The following is a 22,767-nucleotide window of genomic DNA, read 5'->3' on the forward strand; positions in this document are numbered from 1 at the left end:
CTTGTTGTGGTATTGAATTCAGTTGACTCAATGACAGACACATCTATTACGCTTTTCATCTGAGCTTAGACCTTCTAACCTATTGCAATGTAAGTTTTAAAATAGAGATGCTTCCCATGTAATTTAAATGGAGTCACTTTTCCTCCCTAGGGAGTTTTTCTGTTTTTTACTACCGAGAGCGAAAAAGTGACACTTTAGTATTATGTTTCAGGGAGTAAAATAAGTACTTTAGACAGTAGGTGGAGGAAAAGTTTATTTTTAGTTTTTGCACAGCCTTAAGTCCTCTCTACCACTTATATAGATACCCTACCGTACGGTAATGCAAAATGAAAATTAAATTTTTTGTTGTACAGACAATAGACGATATATAGGCTATAATATATTTGTATTCAATATACATCTGTATTTTAAGAATATCAGAATAAGATAATATTGTAAAAAAGTATCAATTTTAGTAGGTAGCTGGGAAAAATATAGAAATATCAGTTTCCCGCTCAGCTTTAAATGCATTCCAGTTAGTACATTTTTTGCCCAATAGCTAGCGCGGTGTGTTTTGTGCGTGTTTTGCTGAATGCAGCAGTCAGTCTGTCACTGGGCAATTGGGCAAATTTCTTGTATCGGCAAAAACATCATGTAAACGTAGGTTATGGCCATTTCTGTTTATTTATATCAAGGACTTTAATTAGTGATGTCGTCTGTCAGTTTTAATAAACTGTTCAAAACCTTGTTGTCAATATTAGATTATTTTAAGTATGAATAACAGACAGCAATTTTGTCAATCCATTTGGAAGTTTGTGGACAATTAAATAGAATACATTTACATTTACAATTTGCTTAAAGTGAATACGCCGTTCAATCCTGATTGTGTTGTGCAAATGCAGCCAGTGATAGTGTTTTCAAAATTTTCTTTATTTTTTGTTTGCGATATGTAGTGATTCTACTTGATGTATTGAAGCAGCTTCACAATACTTTTGGAAATGCAAAACATGCATACATTTATTGGTAAGTTGATCTGATTAATTTATTAACGTTTTTGATAGTCTATCTAATCCTTGATCAAATTAACAATAATTGGACTTGTGACATTATTAAAGTAGTAAACATTATTTTCTATTTTAAATTTTGACAGAAAACCTCAATGTGTAGCCTACTACCATATTATGCTCAAGTAATATATAAATTCTATAAAGTAAGGTTCTTTATCACAATTTAAGAATATAAGAATCTAATTTTAACAGTTTTTTGTTATAAAAGCTGCCAATTTGTTAGCTACCATATTATTTTTAAAAAGTTGTGAATTGATTTTTTCAAAAATTAAATTTGATGTATGGTATATTTTTCAACAGCATGTCATATTGTTAATTTATAAAAGTCATATATTAATGTACTGCACCATAGCCACCTCTAATACATTAGAGAAGACTATTAGAGGCTGTATTAGTAGAGGCTCTGACGGTTCATAATGTAATCATAAATTAATCAAATCAAGTTTTATTCAATGATATCACTTATATGACAAATTTTGTTTTTTTTAATTACGTTATAAAATTTACTGCTTCAATGATATCAATCAGTGTGGGGGACTGTAAGAGCCAAATATTAATCTATCCTACATTAAAATGAGAATAATTTAACTAATTCTTGCTACGGTGGGTTAAATTTGAATTTGAGAATAATTTTGATGTTTTAAATATATTGTCAAGCACTAATTTTTAAACTGATGCAAGCTATTTAAATATTATGATACGGGTAGGCTTACCGGTAATATATGCATTTAATTATTTTTTCCATTACAGTTTTATAATATAACTGTTTCTTCTCCAATACCAAATTGATAAAGGCTACATTGAATATAAGCCTAACTTAAATTATATGCTAGCACATAATGGCCTATATTTAACCATTGAATGATATAGTGTCGAATCAACAACAATTTTATATTAAGTAAAATGATAAATACTGTAATTCAATTGGAACTGTATCTGGTCAATGAGATTTCTGTTATCAATATTATTCAAATGCAGTATTAGGTGTACCACTAAAAGAGACGCACAAGCACAAACAAATAGTAGATAACATGGGATGGCAAAGCTTAATTTAGAGTGACAAGCAATTGTTTTTCTTATGCTGTTATAATGTGATCACCCCACTATCCATCTATTGTTTTATAAGATCACTGTTCTTTTGAGTTTAGTACCAGCCTGGTTAAAACTACGCCAGTTGGAATGTAAATCACCTGTAGATACACTATTGTTACCAGTATATTAATCATAAATAGTTACCAGATGCGGACGGGGATATTGGATTAAATGGTTGATTAATATGGGGCAACAGTATTACTCACATCAGGTAGGCTATACCGGAATTAACTATCTTCCTACTTTAGAAGATACTTACTTACTTACTTGATACTTGTGTGGTCTTCACCAGCAGCCAGGGCTGCGGGAATCGTCTTCCCTTTGTAGGGGTCATTTATTCCTTATGGTCTGTAGGTGTGCTAGTATACAAACTCGTCCAGGCTATAGTATGGTCTATTGCTTAGGTAGTGCTTTAGTTTCGTGATGAAAGCTTTCCTGTCTTGGATACTTTTTAGGCTAGATGGCAGCTGGTTGTAGAGGTGAGGCCCGGTGTACATAGGGGACCTACTGTACTTCTGGAGTCTGTGCTGTGGAAGGTCTATGTTCTGTCTGTTTCTAGTGTTGTAACTGTGTCGGTCCGATCTGAGCACTTGGGTTGACTTCCTCATTTGGATAATAGATTCCAGGATTAACAATGATATATCTGTGAGAATTTTGTGTTTGACGAAAAGAGCTCTGCAGTGCTCAACTCTGTCGACTCTCAGTATGGTTCTTATAGCCCTCTTTTGTACCCGGAGTATCCTCACTAGGTTCGCTTGAGCTGAGGATCCTCAGGCAGTTATACCATATTTGAAGAGTGAATGATAGGCCACAAGAGCTGTGCCTTCGTCGGATATATTACGTATTCTTCTGACGACAGTCATTTACTGTGACTTTTAAGCCATTTTTCCTCTGAAAAAATGCTAGGTACAACCCTTAGCTCAAAAATAGTTTGTATAAGTTAAAATTAAAGTATAACAAGAACTCAACTCAGCTGGTCCAATTTCCATCGGACCATTTTCGTTCGGTCTACTTAAGTTCATTGCGATTCAACAGAACACACAGAGTATCAAGCAACAACTATCGGCCACCCTTATCACAGAATAAGCTACTTCGGTTATTTGTTTTGCAAGTATCATTGCAGATAATTAATAATCCAGCTGATTTGTCATAATAATTACTACTTTTTTCCTTTGTACTTCCAATGTTATCCTGTTATATCAATAAAAAAACGGAGGTGAAAGTCAATTTTGGTCAAATAAGTGGATCTGTATAATGGTTAAAAATTTTTTTTTGAAAATTTGAAGTTGATTGATGAAAGTTCTAGTTATTGTGGTAGATATAAACCCACAATCAGGCAACGACTCCAACCTCAAGTCAAAGTTAGGAACTTGCTACGCTCGTTCAAATATCGAATTTCATTACACGATGTGTCTATGTCATCCTAATTATCGCTGACAAACCTTATCCTCTATATACTGTATATGATTCTAGCACACAATATTAAGGATATTATTCACTTAGGCTAGTTTGAATCCTATTGGCTAGAGACAACATAATACTCCATAGGGATGACACGTTCGTGATTGTATATAGTGCTGTAGGATGTCATGTGACAAGGAAGAGGCCCTCCTGCCACAACCGTGTATTTGGGAGAGAGGAGGAAGGTGTCACCCATGGGATTTCACAGTTGATTGCTCTGTGCCATGTGGCCCTTTCATAATATGATAATTCATTTGGAAAAGGGAGCAATCGAGGTAATTGTATTAGTATTGTCGATTGTAGATTGATATGGTAACCGTTCCCTGTTTGGGGGTAACAGTTATCAATAATTTATACATTGGAATCAGTGTGTGTTATTCGACCATAGGTCCAGATCAATTTAGATCTGTCTTCAATTATTTTTAGACATTATTATGTGACGCTACTACTAGTCTAGTCAGCAGTCAACCAATAAGGGTTATAAGGGTTATACAAGGAATTTTTTGAAAGACAATTTTTGTTCCCGCAGCTCTGTTTAGGGTACCTACCTAGTAAAGAGGTATGCTAAACACATGTCAAAATTCCCTACCCGTACCCCATGTAGCCTACCATTTTTGGTTTCTCGCATACATCTCGAAAACTATGTGTCTTTCGGACATGACTATTTTATGCGAAATTAAATCTCACAAAGTATCATACAACAACATTTATCTGAGAACTCATAACGTGCATAGTTTTCGAAACATCCACTCTTAAAAGTGTGGCATTTTTTTATAAAACACCTTTGTCTCGAACTTTCGGCTCCTTCTCGCCTTATAACTTTTCAAAAAAAAAGAAATGAAATCTATGTTTATTATGAATCTATAAAGCATTGAATTCTCTTCAGTTTGATATATAATTCCACTATTTCACGTTGACGCATTTCCCTACGACTGTTGGCAGCAGGTTTAGTGTTGATTGTGAAATTTTCCAATAATTGACAAAGGTAATTTACAATGTCAAACATGAAGCTTGACACATACCACACATTTCGTACAAGTTTCACCTAATATAGTTCGGTGAAATCTCCAATAGTTTTTGAGGTAGCCTATCCGCTCTTGAAAATGTTTATTTTTGAAAACCAGTTTTCCACTTTACTTTTTGCTCTTTCAATGATTTAACAAAGTATGGAAAAAGTAAAAATTGCTCATCGTAGGATTTCATCATGGGGTAGGACTGGGGACTTTTGCCATTTTTACCTCCTTATTTCCCTAAATAGAGCTGCGAGGTCAAAAATTGTCTTCCGAACATTTCCATTTATGTGCCCTCTTTTGAGCATTTTTAGCCTGGACTATAGAATATTAATTTGATCCTAGGATCAATGTGATTCTAGACTGACAATCAATATTTGATTCTAGAAATTTTCTCAAATAGATTTTGTATTCAACAAAATACGAGTCTGCATGCTGCACTCTAATTGTATTTTTGATTGAACATTGGATTTTTTATTTATAGGATAGAAATGTCCCAGAGTATAGTGCTATTTCATCAACTTTGCATTAATATTGAATTATTAGTGGAGCTGTAGAGAGGATTAAATGTTTTTTTTTTTTTTGAAAAATATGACTATCAATTCTGCAATGTAGACGTAGTATGTGATAAGGTAAAAAGTAAAGCCAATTGAGAAAGACTGCCGAAGTCTTGAGTTTCATGCTTGTGAAAAATTTTCTCTTGAATTTGAAATTAATGAATATTGTGAATGGAGTGGTAGTTACTCCATTCGAATTATCATTCAAACGAATAATTAGAAATGTATATTACAATGTATACGAATGAATAAGGTAAATAGGAAAGTTAGAGAAATATTTCGGAATTTTGCATTTTGAAATTATTGATCAGTATCTATAGAGGTAGTTAATTTGTCTTATCATCAGGATAGAGGTGAATTCAGAACGTTACAAATGTAAACTTCAGTTCAACTACCACTACCAGTGTGATTTAATTGTGGAAAAGGCTTCATTTAAATTTATCAATAATAAAAGTACTGATTCCAGCACGAATGATGTACATGAATGATGGATTAAAGGGGATGTTTATTTTCATTATTCTTCCCCATGTTGTGAGTTTTTTATTCCCTAATATTTGTCCTCAATGTTTCAACATTGCCGATTTTCGATGCGTCTCATTTATTTATTTGGAATCATTAGGCTTTAATTTATTGTAAAGCCCTACTAAATCTATTAAGCAAGCTATTGTTTTGGCAATTTTTTTGTTTGCTAAAGTTTTTATTATTGATGTAATACAAGTGCACAAGTTATTTTTTCTCAATAGTGCCTCATATTTTATGTATATTGTGCAGTATTGGTGTGAATGTTTCCAAGGCAATAAAGTTAGGTAATTATTACTATTATATAAGTGGGTTGTGAATGGAGATACTATGCTATCATTAGGTCTGTATAAGTATAAGCTTTGGATTGAAGGTAGAAGAAAAGTATCGATATTTTTGCCAAGTCTATTGGCGGCGGGCGGTTTAGTGCTGGGAGGTGTTCACATGGGGGTGGGTTCCTTGGAGAGAGGGGGGGGACAGCCGGTCGGCTGGTTAAAAGGGTTGGGATAGGACAACCACCCGGATGGAATTGATTTTAGTTTGTGTGTGACGTCACTATTTCTCTCTTTCTCCTTCTTTCTCTCTCTGTGTCGCTTCATTCTGGTTCAGGGCTGTTTCATTCAGTAAGGTTGCATTGGGAGGGAAATTTGCTATATTGGCAGAGATGGGTGAACGAGACTGGGAATTTTCATTCTCAAAGGGTGAGGAAATTTGGTTTGAGAGTTGGGGAATTTCCCTTCAAGATTGATGAGGTTTGTGCTAGAGTGTGAGGGAATTTTCCTGGAGAGTGAAGGAATCTTGTTTGAGAGTAGGGGGAATTTTCATCGAAGGTTGATGGTTAGTTTGTAGGGTGAGGGAATTTTGTCTGACCAAGGGGGAATTTCCCTCAAGTGTTTCTGTTAGAGAGTGAGTGAGTTTTCTGTTGAAGGGTGGGGTGGTTTCTTGAAGGTTGAGGGAATGTATCTCGTGGTGTGAGGAAATTTCTTTTGTTAATGGTGAGGGGGGATTTTCCTCAGAGGATGAGGGATTTATCGCAGGTTGAGGAGACCTTCTCTGAGGGTAAATAAGTTTTCCATAGATTTCCTTTCAAGAGTTAGAAGGTATCATTCAAAATACTGACCTTTTTTTATTCGCTTCCATATATCGCATTCAACAAAGTATCTTGTGAAAAATAAAATTATTTTCATTTGAAAAGTGCTTCATATTATCTACGAGTATATCTCTATGGAAAGACTACATCAATCAATGAATAATTCTATTCAAGCTATCATTGTCCAATAAGTTCAATTACAGTAGTATAAATTTTGTAAGATTTATATGATAATTTTGTATATTCTTACGTATATCAAACACATGTAGGCCTAACACCCTAAAATTGTTCACAAGTTACCAAGATTCAATAAGAGAAATCTATAAACGACTAGCAGGTCATCCGTTGTTTTGGACCGGGGAAAATGCTGTGCTGTAAAATGCAATCTCCTTGTGTAAAAGAAACATCACAAAATAGAATGATTATTTATGTTATCATAATAAAGTAGATAATCTTCATCAGAGTTGTAAATTTCCAGAAGAAAATTGATCGGTCTCGACTATGCAATCTTTCATTCATGAGTCGCGCGTGCTACCAATAACGCCAAGGAGTCAATTTTAGAAAGATCTGTTTGGTTGGGCATTTATCGTTGCGTAAACGTTGAATCTTGAATGGTCTGAATATACCGAAAATAGTCATTATTGTGTTTTATATGAAACGTTTTCAAAAACAAAAGGGTAGCCTACTATGTAAATGTGGAGAAGATTGTTTCAATTTTCGGAACAAAATATTTCAAATTAATATTCATTTTACAGTTTAGAGTGGTAAGTAGAAGGAATTTTGTTATCAATTCGTATCTTAATCTTTCTAAATTCAAAATTAATGATTGTTTCAAATGTTTGTGTTTTGTTTCAATGTGGAAATTAGTGAAGAATTGGAAAGTCGCACATAACTTTCATTTGAACAATTTATTTTATGAAATTGGGATAATAAGAAGTTTTGGACTGTAGTCTGTTTCTTTGTCCTTAAGTTGATTGTAAATGATATATAAATAAATTATTTTTTTAACAACAAATCAAGTAGGTAGTAACCCTACGTTATTAGAAAAGTGAAAGATTGAATTTTGTTTTATAATACCATGCTGATATCAAAAATGTATTAACAACCGTAATATTTTCAGTAGAAAAACTATTTGTTTGGTCTTTTATCTACGGTAAGTGAACTTTGTATCAAAAATTGAATAAATTTAATTATTTTAGTCATTAGTTTCAATTATTGAAGTTATAATCAATTGATCGATAAAATGAAAATAGGCCTATAACCATCTTCGTTTAATTAAAAATCTTTGCAGAATTTCAAGTTAATCAGTTCATCAGTTAAGACATGATTATGCGTCATACCAGATTACACAGTCAAATTAAGGATTATTAAAATCCAATGAATATTTTGTAGTAACCCTGTATTATGACAACTACAGTGGAAATAGGAAACTAAAACTACAGTGAAATAGGATTGTTAGAATAATTGTAATAATTTCCCAATCAAGCATCAATTTTCCCAAAGTACTGTAAGTTTTCCTAGAGGCTGATTCCTGCTCGTAGAATGGGGAACATTTTCCTCAAAAGTGTGAGGTAGGTTTTTCGTGGTATGAGAGAATTTTCTGTGTGGTTTGAGGGAGTTTTCCTCCCTGCAGCTTGGACGAGCCCACGTGCTAATCGCGGCAGATCCGTTTCCATTTAGAATTGGCCGACTTTTCCAATAAAAATAGCTGCAAAACGTGTCCCAGTCTATTTCCGGCGACATTGATGGCGAATTTTCCCTATATCAAGTTTCACCGCTACTCTTTTCGTTGCTTGAAAGGAGAAATAATGGATATAATGTGACTTCTCACTCTTTGCTTTTGTTTCGAATACAGCAACCAATTTCTCTATTTCCTCCCATTCTCACATAATATTAAATCACAATTATCTTTATAGTCTAATGCCTAATCTATTTTTTCTATTACTCTCCTTCTAATCTAATCCTTCAATGACATAATCACTAATGACAATCTATCTCTTTTTATGTACATTCTTTTAAACATAATTATTTCTCTCTCTCAGTTCTCTTACTCTTTATTCCTCCTACCTCTTTATCGATTTCTCTTTCAATTTAGAGTTGCTTGAATTTCTCTCTTTCTCTGGTCTCTTTCTTTGTAGCGTGTTCCATGTGGCAAATCCTGCTTTTCAGACTACTTTATGATATTGACGTTCCAGCGGACTTGAACTTGAATTTTGCTCATTTCGTTCACAAATTTAGCTGAGACTGTGACCTCATACCACACATTTAACGTGCTTAGGTGTACTTAGATGTTTGAAAAATTCAATTATACCACTAAATAGATTCTTAAGAAAATATTCAAAACTTCTATAATGAAAAGTGTTATTGTATTTTTAAAGAGGTTTATTCATTTATAGTATGGCATGCGTTGATGGAGAGACCCGGAGCTTGTTCATGCTATAGTATAAACAAAAGGACCCCAAATGTTTGACGAACATGCGTTGACATGGTGTATGACATGTTGACATGGTTGACATTTAAATAATATAATGGTGTATTATAGAGAGTTAATTGAATGAGAATCTGATGGATTTAAAGTTTATTTGAATGAAGTGCAGTTATTGTACTCACAAACATAACATTTATAGGTTTGTTACAATTACTACATAATAATAAATAGTTGATTATGATTGATTCCCAGTTGCATGTATGTAAATTAAATTCAACCGCTGTTAAGTAGCGTAATCTAACGGATCCAATGAACGAATTAAACGAAAATTCTATGAAGTCATCAATCTGCAGTTAATTCCGGTTAAATTCAATATACATAAGTACATACGTGCAACCGGACTTTTTTTGGATTGTTAATCATTGAACACTCGGCTTCTGCGATCAGGTTTTTTCGAACCTTACAGGTTTAACACATTCTTTTGACAATAAATACTCTGATGCAAGGGAAGCTTGCCTGCATGGAGGAGTTGCTGCAAACCTGACAAACTCTAGTGAACAAATAAATTTTATAATCGAATTCCTAACATACTAATAATGCATCCAGTAATTAGAATCAAGAAATGAATTATTATCGCTTTGTGATACAAAAACAAGAGGCATGCAATAAATTGAAAGCTCTCAACGGAAGAAATAGTAAAATAAAATAACTTTTAGAATTTGAGAAATGTGAATTCAGACAATCACTGAACTAATAACGACTAATACTAATACTATTCAGTCATCATTACGGCATAGTAATAGAGCTCAATTACCAAGACCAAGATCCACTATGTTTCATAAATATTTATTGTTCTTGGGACCCAAATTTTTCAATAATTTGCCTGATAATGTTAGGTCTTGCCAATCGTATTCCTTGTACAGTAGATTGATCAGAGAGTGGCTTTTCGGTCTTCTTCGAGAGGTGGTTGAAGCTATGTTTTTACTTTTGATGTCGTTCATCGAGTTTTCCCGGGAATGAGACCCAGTGCAATCGAATTTTTATATCATAAAACTGCTATGTTCCAAATTTCGTGAAAATCGTTAGAGCCGTTTTCGAGATCCGTTGGACATAAATAACCAGATATAAATAAATTTAAACAACCGCATATAAAAATATAAACAGATATACAGAAATTGCTCGCTCAATATAATAGGATTGGTTAATACGGCCAAATTTTGTTATAGGTCGACGAACTAGGCCTATTATTTTTGTGACGCTACGTCGGTATCTCTTGGAAAAAATAACAAAATATTTTGTAAAATTTTCCTGAATTTTTCCCTTGCTAACTTGAGAAGCTCTTTTTGAGTCTTGATTTAAAAAGTTTTGTCACTTTGTCATATTCTACTTGTCACTTTCTAAATTTTGCAGATCCTCCTTCTCTGAACCCCCCCCCCTGGAACATTGCGTACCGGAACCTCTTCTTTTACAAAAACAGCACTGATCCTAAGTTATAACTATTGATCGAGTGCTTTAACAATTAAGTTACAAGGTCGACGAACTAGCAACTATTGATTATAGGTTGACGAACTAGTAACAATCGTAGCGTCATAGATCAAGCTAAATCTTCAAACTTTTCTGTAGTTGAATAATTATTTGCAAAGTGGACAACTGTTTTATGTTATAAAAGATGTCAACAAGCTCTCGCCAGTTCGTTGGCCCTGCACTGGTTGGTTTTATTAATTGTCTACAGACATGCACTCGCTACAGTCTCACTGCTAAGATATTTGCATATTGCTAGCGTTTTGTTTAAATCTTTTAAATACTCGAGTTCAGAGACGTAATCAGCTATCGTGACTTGAAAGTTTGTCATTTTTTCTTGAGATAATATTAATAGAATTCGTATAAATTTATTTTCGTTTTCATATGGCACGTTGTTTCATTATAGTTCAAAAGTATTATATCTGCATATTTATATCAGTTTGTATTTAATTATGATTGAATAGTATCATTACCTACACAGTAAGTAGGCTATTCTACAATATTCTACAAGCTCAGACAAAACAATTCTCTCAGAAAATCTGCCTATTTCCTCTTAGTTCTTTTCGAATACCTTGCTTATTTTTTCTTATTCAACTCAAATAATTGTTACAATACAAATAATTTGCACTACAAATAATTGTTATAAAGTTCATTCAAATGAAAGCAAATCAAGGTTAATAAAAGGTTAAGGTTAACCTTACAGGTTTAACAATAACTATGATAAAAGAACTCCAGAGTGCAGAATTCCATATCTTCTAAACTCATTGCCTCTGGAATTGCGAAATTTACAAAGAAAAGGTGAAGTTAAAACAAAATTGAAATTATTTTTCATTACAACAATTATTGATGATTGAGACATATGGTTAACTGTAAAAATGCAAGCTCACAATAGTTTCGTCAGACTAGCGATCATTTAATAATTATATAGGAAGGTTTTACATTATATTACAAGTTATTATGTATGAATTTTGTAATTTACTTTGTTAATAACATTCATTCAATATATTATATATTTATATTTGTTTATTATGTAAGTTATTGCAATCTAGTAAATGGGAATTGTATTTTTTTTAATATCCCTCAAATAGCTAAAAGCTAGAGGGATTAAAATATATTTTGAATTTTGTATTTAATGAGATGTGTATTGAAATTGAAATAAAAAATGAATAAAAATAAAATCTAGTAAGAAGTTTGAAACTGTTTGTAGTATTTGTTCCACAAAATTGCTCGAAAATTTTTATTTTCAAGTTTAAATTGAGTTTACTTGTTTGTGTGATAAACAAGAAATTAAAAACAAAATAGATTAAATAAATTTAATTATGATTTTGAAAAAAGGGAAATATTTACTAAAGAAAAGAATAAATTATTGTAAATATAGAACTTCGGCTGTTCACGTAAACCTCACAGACTATTGTATCTTCTAGATTCTAATACGATATTATTGCCTTTGTAACTCCATGCTACTTTCCTATAAACTATCTGTCATGAAACGAAATGTTCATAGTTTGCATTAATGTCAATTAATTATAATAGGCCTATAGTAATAATTATATCAAGTTTTGTATTTCACTTAGATAAAGTGTCATTCCAATATAAATCAATAAATTAGTTATATTTCCAATAAATTCATGTTCTATCCATGTATTTTATATTCATGAGAACCTCGCTTTTCATAGAATGGTCCAAGTAGGTCGAACAAATATTTGTAGGTTAGTTTCGGTGCTGGAAACCGGAAATTCGGGGGTTTAGGAGGAGATTCTTGAGGGAGTATTGGTAGCACTGGTATCTCGAGTAGACTCTTCCTCAGTTGGCTCCAGCCATGAGATGACAACACATTGGTGTCGTTAGGTTGGTATCATAACCTCTTATTTCAATGAAATTGATATCAATTCCTCCAGTAAATATGTTTCGAGATGCCAAAAATATATAAAAAAAATTTTGATAGGTTATGAGAGTATTTGTTCCTGTAGGAACGGATTCATAAGTTGAATAATGATGATAATAATAACGGTTTGAACTTAATAATTCGGTTACTTAAATTTCACAATAACTCCAGGGATTCAGACATTTTCTTGAAAATAGAAATTCTGCAGTATTATTTTGAAGATTCTAAAATGTAAATTTAATGAAAAATTGTTTTTCCCTTCTTTTGTAGTATTTAGCTGATGATGCAAAAACGATTCTGTAAAGAAAAAAATTGCTCCTATAGTTTCTCAAATGATTGGTCTAATAAAGAATTAAATTGTGAATGTTATCTTCAGTTTTTTTCTTATAACATTTTTTATTGAATCGTGTATAGTTGAGTTCAGATTTATTATGTTCTATTTAGTACAAATTAACTCAGTACTCAACTGAACGTATAGAATCGTTTCTAGTGAAATAGTCTACAACTCATTAGACTATGATTCTTATATTTGATAAACTATCTTGGATTATTATGAAAATTGATTTGAATGTGGTCAGGTAACTTCTTTTATTATTGGTATCATCTTTTAGATGTGCTCGATTCATATTTTTAAGAAATAACTGTGTAAGCCATCACCGCTATTCCCCTGCAATGCTCACTTTCTTCAATTAGAAAATATAGAGCTCTATGGTTTCTCTAGTAATCAAGAGTTTTCGAGTTTAGGTCTATTTCGACCGATTGTATTTTGAAAATTCAATTATTATTTGTTTGAGTCGTCTTGACTTGAAACTTCTTTTTTACCTTCAATACAACCCATCCACTTTAATTTCATTCAACATTTGAGATCTCAAAATAATCATTAAAACCATCTCATAACAATAAACTCAAATTACCACAAAACAATAAATCTCTATTATTGATACTATACACCTTAAATACAACTCAGTTGAGTTATATTGTATTTGGTTTTTTCTGGTGTATTGTATTGTGTGAAGTGCTGAGTTAATTTCTACTCAATACAACATGATAAATCTGAACTCAATTGTACACGATTCAATAAAAATTTAATCAGAAAAAACTGGATTAAAATTAAAATAACATTGACGTAGTTAAGATATCATTCACAATTCAATGAAAATCAACATAAAAAATAATATAAGATACTTCAAATCATCTAATGAAAACATACACTGAGTAATGTTTGAAAACACTCACAATTCGATATTTATCAAATGTTAGGTATTGCATTTGATATGTGTTAATTTTAGCTGCGTTTTCATGTCAAGTAGATTGTTATCGGATTCAAGAACATTCACAATATGATATTTATCAAATGTTATGTATTTTATATGTGTTAATTTCAGCTGCGTTTTTATGTCAAGTTGATTCATACCGAATTGTATTTGTTAAATTCAATTAAGTTCAGGTTTTAGTGTCGTGTGTGTTTTTTTCAGTCAAGTTGTGTTGAATTGAGTTAAAATAGAATTTGTATTGCTTTTAGAATCATATTTGTGTTGCATTAAGTTATGTTGAGTTCAAAGTTCTGTTTATTCTATTTTTAAAGAAACTTCAATATTTTCAATTTCAAACTTCCAAACCTAATTATCAATTTTCAGTTTGTGAAATATTAAGTGGAACTGATGATAGATACTCTCTTGTTAGTATGTGATGATTCAGTCCATCAAAGTGTACTTGTGGCACCACACTCATATTCCTGAGCTCATGTATCCTGAGCGTAAAAACCATCGATCATATTTGGAACCATCCTATTTAAAATTATTGTGGATGACTCCTTTTGTAGAAATTCATAGAACTAACTTCTGCAATCGTTGAAAACACAAATTAAGAAAAGGTAAAAATGAAAATGAGGGACTTTTACATGAATAGAAGAAAAATATAGCTCATCTTCCACTTGATGACAGGACACTCTACATTTCATGAGCTTCAAAGTATCCTGTGCTCATAAGAAACTGAGAAAATAGTTGTGGAATGTGATAAATGTCTGTATTAAAGCAATCACAACATGTTTGAATTATTGAATCCACCTAAAATTGATATAATTCGAATTACGTCAACATTGTAATTTTGTACATTGTAACATTGTTACGTCATACCTGCTCCGTTTTGGGATCAGTGGGCACGAATGGGTTAGCAATAAAAATAAGCCTCTATCCAACCTCGGTAAATTACAAAATCAAAATCTAAAATTGCAAGTTAATCGGTTCATAAGTGATAATGCGTCAATCATGTATTTCCTATTAGTCCAGTCAATATAGACATAAAAAGGGGTGTGTGCTTGCAATTTATATTGTAGTTTTTAATAATATTATTCGGGTACATAACATAAGAGAAGTCCAGAACCAATTTCTTCATGCAAAATTTCCTTGTGCTAGATACAGAGTGACCCAAAAACCTCGTATTTTCGGCTCATTTTCCAGTTTTCAGATTCTTTCTTTCTGCCAAATCTCGTAATCGGACAGAAAAATTTGCTTCTGCCTTTTTTTAGATTATAAAATTCTGAATAAAATGAGATCATTCGGAACTCTCTATCTCCAATGAGTACTGAGTTATGAGTTTTCAAAAATGAGTGAAATTTGAAGAAAAAATCAATTTTGATGAATTTTAGTCATCTTAATATCTTCTGATTGTTACCATTTAAATGTTTAATTCAAAATCCCACAGGGCGTATTTTTGTGCTCTACAATCTGAGATCAGGTAGAGCGCTCTATCTCAAATAGATTTCCAGATACACCTGACAACAATGCTCCTTGTATTGTGAAAAACACCTAGTTTTCAGCTTCAACCATCATCAACAACTACCTTGTCCTCATATTGATATTTCGCACAATGACATAATTTCATGAGATTATGTTCTATGATAATCACCCTTTAGATGAACTTCATTTCAGTATTTCCTAGTGGAGAGGCGCGAATATGGGCTTAAGTACACTCAACAATAAATTTTCCATTTTTCGACCGAATTTGACTTATGATGCATGATTTTGGACCGTCTTGACAAGCCGTGAAGAATGAAGTGTGGTACGATGAAATCTGAGCATTGTGTCGAAAGTTAGAAGTGTTAGAAATTTTGATCCTTGAGGCGTCCTTAAGCGCGCCTATCCGGGGGCGCGACAGTCGAGACCGACGACATTCGAGGCCTACGACCGTAGAGGACTGTTTTACAGTCCTCTACGGTCGTAGGCCTCGACTGTCGGGAGTGTACGAAAATTAGAGTGGCCTCAACTGTCGCCTAACGCAGGCGACATTTGAGGCCACTTTTTCAGGAGTCCTCTCCCGTCGTAGGTCTCGACTGTCGGGGCTGTACAAAAATTAGAGTGGCCTCAACTGTCGCCAAACGCAGGCGACATTTGAGGCCTCTTTTTCAGGAGTCCTCTACCGTCGCTGGCCTCGAATGTCGCTGGTCTCGACTGTCGGGCCTGTACAAAAATTAGAGACTCGCTTGCAGCAAGAAAATGTAAAATGTGAATGTGTGAAATTGATAAAAGTTATTGATTTGTAACAGGATATTGAATTGTAGAATAATATCCTACATCTATCATGAACTGAGAATTCGACATCAAAGTATCAAAAAGGTATTTACGAGTTTGAAAATTTCGTTTTTTATGATGAAGCAACTAAGGTTTATTTACAGTTGTAAAGTTGCAATACTTATTCATAATATGGAAGGAATAATTGGATATTATTCAATTGCTGGTAAATCCATACAAATTAAATGATAATATTCTTTTGGTGCTGTCTACCATTCTGGAGAGCCTAGCGCAGGCGACAGTTGAGGCCTCTTTTTCATGAGTCCTCTACGGTCGCAGGTCTCGACTGTCGGGAGTGTACAGAAATTAGAAAGGCCTCAACTGTCGCCTAACGCAGGCGACATTTGAGGCCTCTTTTTCAGGAGTCCTCTACCGTCGCTGGCCTCGAATGTCGCCGGTCTCTACCGTCGCTGGTCTCGACTGTCGCAGGACTCTTCTGTCGTTTGCCTCGTTTGACATCGACCCGTATTTTTGTGCTCTACAATCTAAGGTCAGATAGAGCGCTCTATCTCAAATAGATTTCCAGGTACACCTGACAACAATGCTCCTTGTATTGTGAAAAACACCTAGTTTTCAGCTTCAATCATCATCAACAACTACATTGTCCTCACATTGATATTTCGCACAATGACATAAGTTCATGAGATTATGTTCTATGAAAATCACCCGTTAGATGCACTTCACTTCAGTATTTCCTAGTGGATAGGCGGGTCGATGTCAAACGAGGCAAACGACAGAAGAGTCCTGCGACAGTCGAGACCAGCGACGGTAGAGACCGGCGACATTCGAGGCCAGCGACGGTAGAGGACTCCTGAAAAAGTGGCCTCAAATGTCGCCTGCGTTAGGCGACAGTTGAGGCCACTCTAATTTTTGTACAGCCCCGACAGTCGAGACCTGCGACGGCAGAGGACTCCTGAAAAAGAGGCCTCAAATGTCGCCTGCGACGGTCGTAGGCCTCGAATGTCGTCGGTCTCGACTGTCGCGCCCCCAAAAATACGCCCTGTGGGATTTTGAATTAAACATTTAAATGGTAACAATCGAAAGATATTGTTGATCAAAAACTAAAATTCATCAGGGCGAAAAAGAAGAAGGAGAAGAAGGTGGAGGAGAAGAAGAAGAAGGAGGAGAGAAAGACTCCTCCTCCTTCTCCTTCTTCTCCTCCTCCACCTTCTTCTCCTTCTTCTTTTTCGCCTTCTCCTTTTCCTTCTCCTTCTGAGCAGAGAATATTGTCACGTTTTACACGTGATCAGCTGATTGATATATATTGTATTTGCCGGGCCATACAGCTGGCATAAATCACATCTCACTTTTATTAGTGGTATAACAGATGAAAATTGCAGTCTTGTATCAGCTGTTCCTGGAAGGATAGATTTCTTCTTTTCATGTCTTTCAGCGAGTTTTCTCAGGAATGAGACCCTGTGCAATCGAATTTTTATATCAAGAACCTTCTATATTGCAAATCACATCAAAATCTTTAAGGCTGTTCGCTACACTTTTTATTATTTAAATTGAATAATCTTTTTCAATATAATTGTTAAGATCATTATAAGAGTGAGAAAAAGTGGCAACTGAAAATTTCAAGTGGTCTAATAAGCGAGTTATGGGTTGTTACGTTCTAACTTTCCATATTCCGTTTTCTTTCCAGATCATAAACGTTTTCGACTATATTATTAAAACTTCTCTTATAAATTCAAAAATGTATTTTTCCAAACTAATAATTTTATTCCCCATATCGTTCTTAAATAAAAAAGTAACATTTTTTGTAAATTCGATATCTTGTTAATTTTGGTATTAATCACGAAAAAACGCATATTAGAACAAAGGCAATGATATACTGAATGTATTAAAAAAAAACTCCAATGGAAAATTCGAAACCGTTTATGATCTGGAAAGAAAACGGAGTTTAGCACTTCAACAACCCATAACTCGCTTATTAGACCACTTAAAAATTTCAGTTGCCACTTTTTCTCACTCTTATAATGATCTTAACAATTTATATTGAAAAAGATTATTCAATTTAAATAATAAAAAGTGTAGCGAACAGCCTTAAGAGCAGTTTTAGAGATCCGTTGCACATAAATAAATAAATACATAAATAAATAATACATACATAAATAAATAAGTACATACATAAATAAATGAATACATACAGAAATTGGTAGCTTGATATAATAGGATAGATAGATACGAAAACACCCTCTCTATCAATCATTGAGAATGTAGCATATACTTATAGTTTGTAAATAAGCGATGATGGAATGAACAATCTATTAACAATCACATAATAATGTTCAACTTCAGTGCAGTACATCAGATACCCAGATAATCTGAGCTCCCTGAAGTACTCTGAGTTTATTATTACAAAATGCAGTAGGACTTGGTTGGTTTGCTAATACTGTATCTAGAACTGTATTTTGCATGTAAATAAAACTAGAGACTGCTGTACTTTGAACAAAGACGGAGTTTACAGATTAAAAACGCTTGAACTGTATACGCTCTCACTCTCAATTTTGTGGTGCAGAGCAACTGCAGTATAATATCTTGCAAGATTCGCTCCGTCGCTCCATATCAAATTTTAGCCTTTTGTAAGCTACCAGTTATTATCATTTAATCCCTTGATAACTGGCGCATTATACTGTATTTCGCATTCTATTAAATGTTTCGCTTACAGTTCAATTAACTCTAGAAGTAAATTGAAATTTTATCTTGTTTATTTATTCAAAGTTGATTGGAATTGATCACTTCACTTATATGGGCTACTTTCAAATTAATAAAAAACAATATAAAAAATTGTAGTACACTTCTATTAAAACATTTTTAAAACTTTAAAACATTCTAACTAGTTTCGACCATTTACCATTTATTTAGATAGTTATTTATTTATTATTATTTATTTCAACTTGAAAATGGCCAATGGTTGAAACTAGTCGTTATATTTTAATAGAAGGTTACTACAAGTTTATTGTCTTTATTGATTTGATTGGAATTTTTATAACGAGAATCATTGAATTATTCCTCTACTTATTCATTACTCTATATATTGTAATATGCAAAGTTATCACTTTATTTCGTAATTGTAAGAATTTATTTTTTCTGTAAATTTTCATTTGAATTGAATTTAGGTTTTCGTTTTATGAATTATGTTATTTTTTTCATCTTTTTATTATTCATAAATTGTGTTATTATTCAGAATTCTTCCCCACACACAGGTTCGTCTAGGTGGAAAAAAATCACAATTCTGTTTTGTGTAGCCTATATTTTTCCTTGTATTGTCTTTGAATTGTGAATAGATTGATTTGATTACATAAATCTGTTTTTCACTTTCTTAGTAGTATACTTTCTAAGATAATTTTAACTAAGATTCATTCTCTTACACTTTTTAAACATAATATTCACACTTTCTTACATAATACACTACATATTGTGAAGATCTCAATTATAATCTACACCATTAAAAGTTATTATTTTAGATAATAGAAATCTTATACAAATGATGAATAATCATGAACCTCGCCCATGTATGATTAGTAAATGTACACTGTAATTATAAATTAGTGATAGGTAGGCACTGCCACATATTAATATATATATATATATATATATATATATATATATATATATATATATATATATATATATATATGTGTGTGTGTGTGTGTGTGTGTGTGTGTGTGTGTGTTTGTTTGTTCCCTATAGACTTGAAAACTTCTTGACAGCTGTGAAACTTTGGGAATATGTTGTGTGAATATTGGGGATGGTTTCTGACCAGAAATTTTAATATGGGGCTAATAATTATTATTATTTATTAATCCATTTACAGACCTATGTTTTCGAAATTTTAGGCCGAGCGGCTACCAAAGAACAGAAAGATGATTATGATTCAAGATCATATTGTGATAATGATTTAGCATCTAAAGTTACAAGCTGTAATAAACACGTCACCCTGGGATAAATTGCGTACTGGTATTAAAACAGTAGTTTGGAGTTGAAGTGTCGTAGTTAATTGGTACCAGCTGTAGATAATGGTTCCTTAGAAGACCTATACAAATAATTATTATCACTCCCCTATCATTGAGAAACTGGAAAATGTTGGAAAAGTTTATTCACCTCATGAAAGAGAGTTGTTCATAATACATTCAATATTGGGGCACCGAGCTTTGCTGGTTATTTATTTATTGACTTTAAACCGAACAAAATTTTTTTTCGCCACACTGCACAGAAAGCAGCTGTTTTCCAGTCCCTACGTAGATCTGAAAGACCTTGTTTGCAGACGACGTCAGAAAAGGGTTTCTTTTCCGGTCTAGGCCAGAAAGCTGTCTCTTTCCAGCCGCTCATGGAAGTAGTTAATAAGTCATCCGCTAGATCGGGCGAGTGTCCACTTTCATCATCAGCTGAAGTCGCCATGATTCCAGTTCCAGTTTCGAATCAAACTAATTCGCTTTGCAACCAGTTTTATTCAATTATTTATTGTTGATTAGTGCATTCCGAATTTTCAAAAATGCTTGAAGATGACTGTGGTATTCCAAGTGAAATTTTAAAAGAATCTGAAATCCTGACTGCAAATCTTCTACCACTAAAATCAAGAGATAGGTACGATAGCTTAACGAGTATTCTTTATTTATTTTGTCAGCAATACCTGTAGTGTGGCGAAAAATATCGTTCGCACCACGGGCAAAAATGTTTTTCCAGCTCTCAATCTTTTCTAGTCCTCGGCCTACGGCCTCGGACTTGAAAACCGATTTCGAGCTGGAAAAATCTCATTTTCTGCTCTAGGTGCGAAATATACTATAAAGTGATTGGGGAAGTACTAACAGGCACAGCCCAAAACTGTTTCTTTCCCGAATTTTGATGTATACACCATAAATAGTCCAGAAAGTACGTTATGTTCCATACACTTGAATTCAGGTTCAATTTTCTGTTCAAACATTTGAAAACAAAAAAATTATAATTTAGATTATATACAAACCAAATTGAATAACAAAATAACACCCACTCTAGTTTAGGAGGATTATCATGTCATGTCAACAAATCAGATTATGTTGATCAAATCGATTAAATTGTCGATAAAATTTCTCGCTTATTGATTATGATTACACAGCTGGAAATAATTCTGTCTCTCTCCCACACAGGCACACGCATCTTCTGTTATCGAGAGACAACAAAATTATCATCTGTTTTCCAAGAATGAATTATCCTTTTAATGTCGTTCAGCGAGTCTTCCGAAGAATGAGACCTAGTGCAATCGAATCTTTATATCATAAACCTACTATGTTCCAAATTTCGTGAAAATCGTTAGAGCCGTTTTCGAGATCCGTAAAACATAAATAACCAGATATAAAAATAACCAGTTATATAAATACATAAATTGCTCGCTTAATATAATAGGATTAATTACTAGAGAATGACAGAATAATTTACAATTTGTTTTTAATTTAGCTTAGCTTATATTCATCCTAAAATGGAAGATGGAAAGAATATGGAATCCTGTGTGATTAATCGTACATCGCATATTTCCTGTACCATCTGATTCAACCTATCAATTCTTTTAATTCAATACTTTACTGATAAATTTATATTACTACCAATATTAATTGAGAAGAATATGTTTTCGGAATAATAAATGCTGCTGCACATAGGAAGTCCGTGTTGAGATGTAAATGAAAATATTGATTGTCAGATAAATTTCATGATTCACCAATAATAAAGTCAAGTGTGACATGAGATACATTGACTTTTTGGCGGTACGAAGTTCGCCGGGCAAGCTAGTAAAATAATCAAATTAAGCTATCAATATGAATAATTATTGGATGCTGGAACGCAATAGAAGACTATTTAAAAATGGATTATCTAGCTATGTAGTAGAATAATTCATTAAACTGATTGTTTTGTGGGAGTATATGGAATCTATTGTCTGTGTAATACTGTATAATACCTATAATTCTAATTAATGAAGACAATTGGATATTTTTTATAGCTTTTTCCAAGTTTTTCAACAACTATAAGGATTCAAATTGCATTTTCTGTTATTAATATTATTGAAATTACTGATCGGATGGAAAATATTTCTTTATTGTTTTATAACATTTTGTAGAAATTCGCGGTAAATGTAACTTTTAACTAGTGAACATTTGAAATTTTTTCAATGATTGGCAACTCTGCTAATACATTTTCTGAGAAAAGTATTCGTGTAAAACCTCATAATTTTCATGTAACATATAATACCCAATATTAGTATACAAGTAAAAAATATACTATAAACTATATACATTATTTAGTTCAGTTGAATATTATCATTCTAATATTATCAACACACACAAGCCTGGGTCCCATTTGAACATCGCAAAATAAGTTAATTTCATTAATTGAATACACTTTTACAAAATATATTCCGAACAATATACTCTTGTTTATAAAGAAACCCAGTTTTATTTCAATTTGCTACTTCAAAGTGTTGTTTGATCTCCCTTCTGACGTCAGAATATGTATGAAATATTGATTTCTGGAAAAATTGTTCTGTAAGCTTGTAGTTTCCATGCATCGTTTTCTTGACCAGTGAGAACTCGTATTATTTTCAACTAGTGGATTTCAC

At 32.9% G+C, this 22,767-nt stretch overlaps 1 protein-coding gene across 1 annotated transcript in view; it reads left to right on the plus strand.

The window, feature by feature from the left end:
* The first annotated feature begins 581 nt into the window (after nt 1-581).
* LOC111045398 (rho-related BTB domain-containing protein 1) overlaps nt 582-22,767 on the plus strand; it is a 94,512-nt gene continuing 72,326 nt past the window's right edge. Inside the window, exon 1 of the mRNA XM_039437259.1 lies at nt 582-1,002. The gene's annotated coding sequence lies outside the window, so the exon portion shown is untranslated. The remainder of the gene's footprint in view (nt 1,003-22,767) is intronic.

The sequence above is a fragment of the Nilaparvata lugens genome, chromosome 1, assembly GCF_014356525.2.
Source record: "Nilaparvata lugens isolate BPH chromosome 1, ASM1435652v1, whole genome shotgun sequence".
NCBI classification, from domain to species: domain Eukaryota; kingdom Metazoa; phylum Arthropoda; class Insecta; order Hemiptera; family Delphacidae; genus Nilaparvata; species Nilaparvata lugens.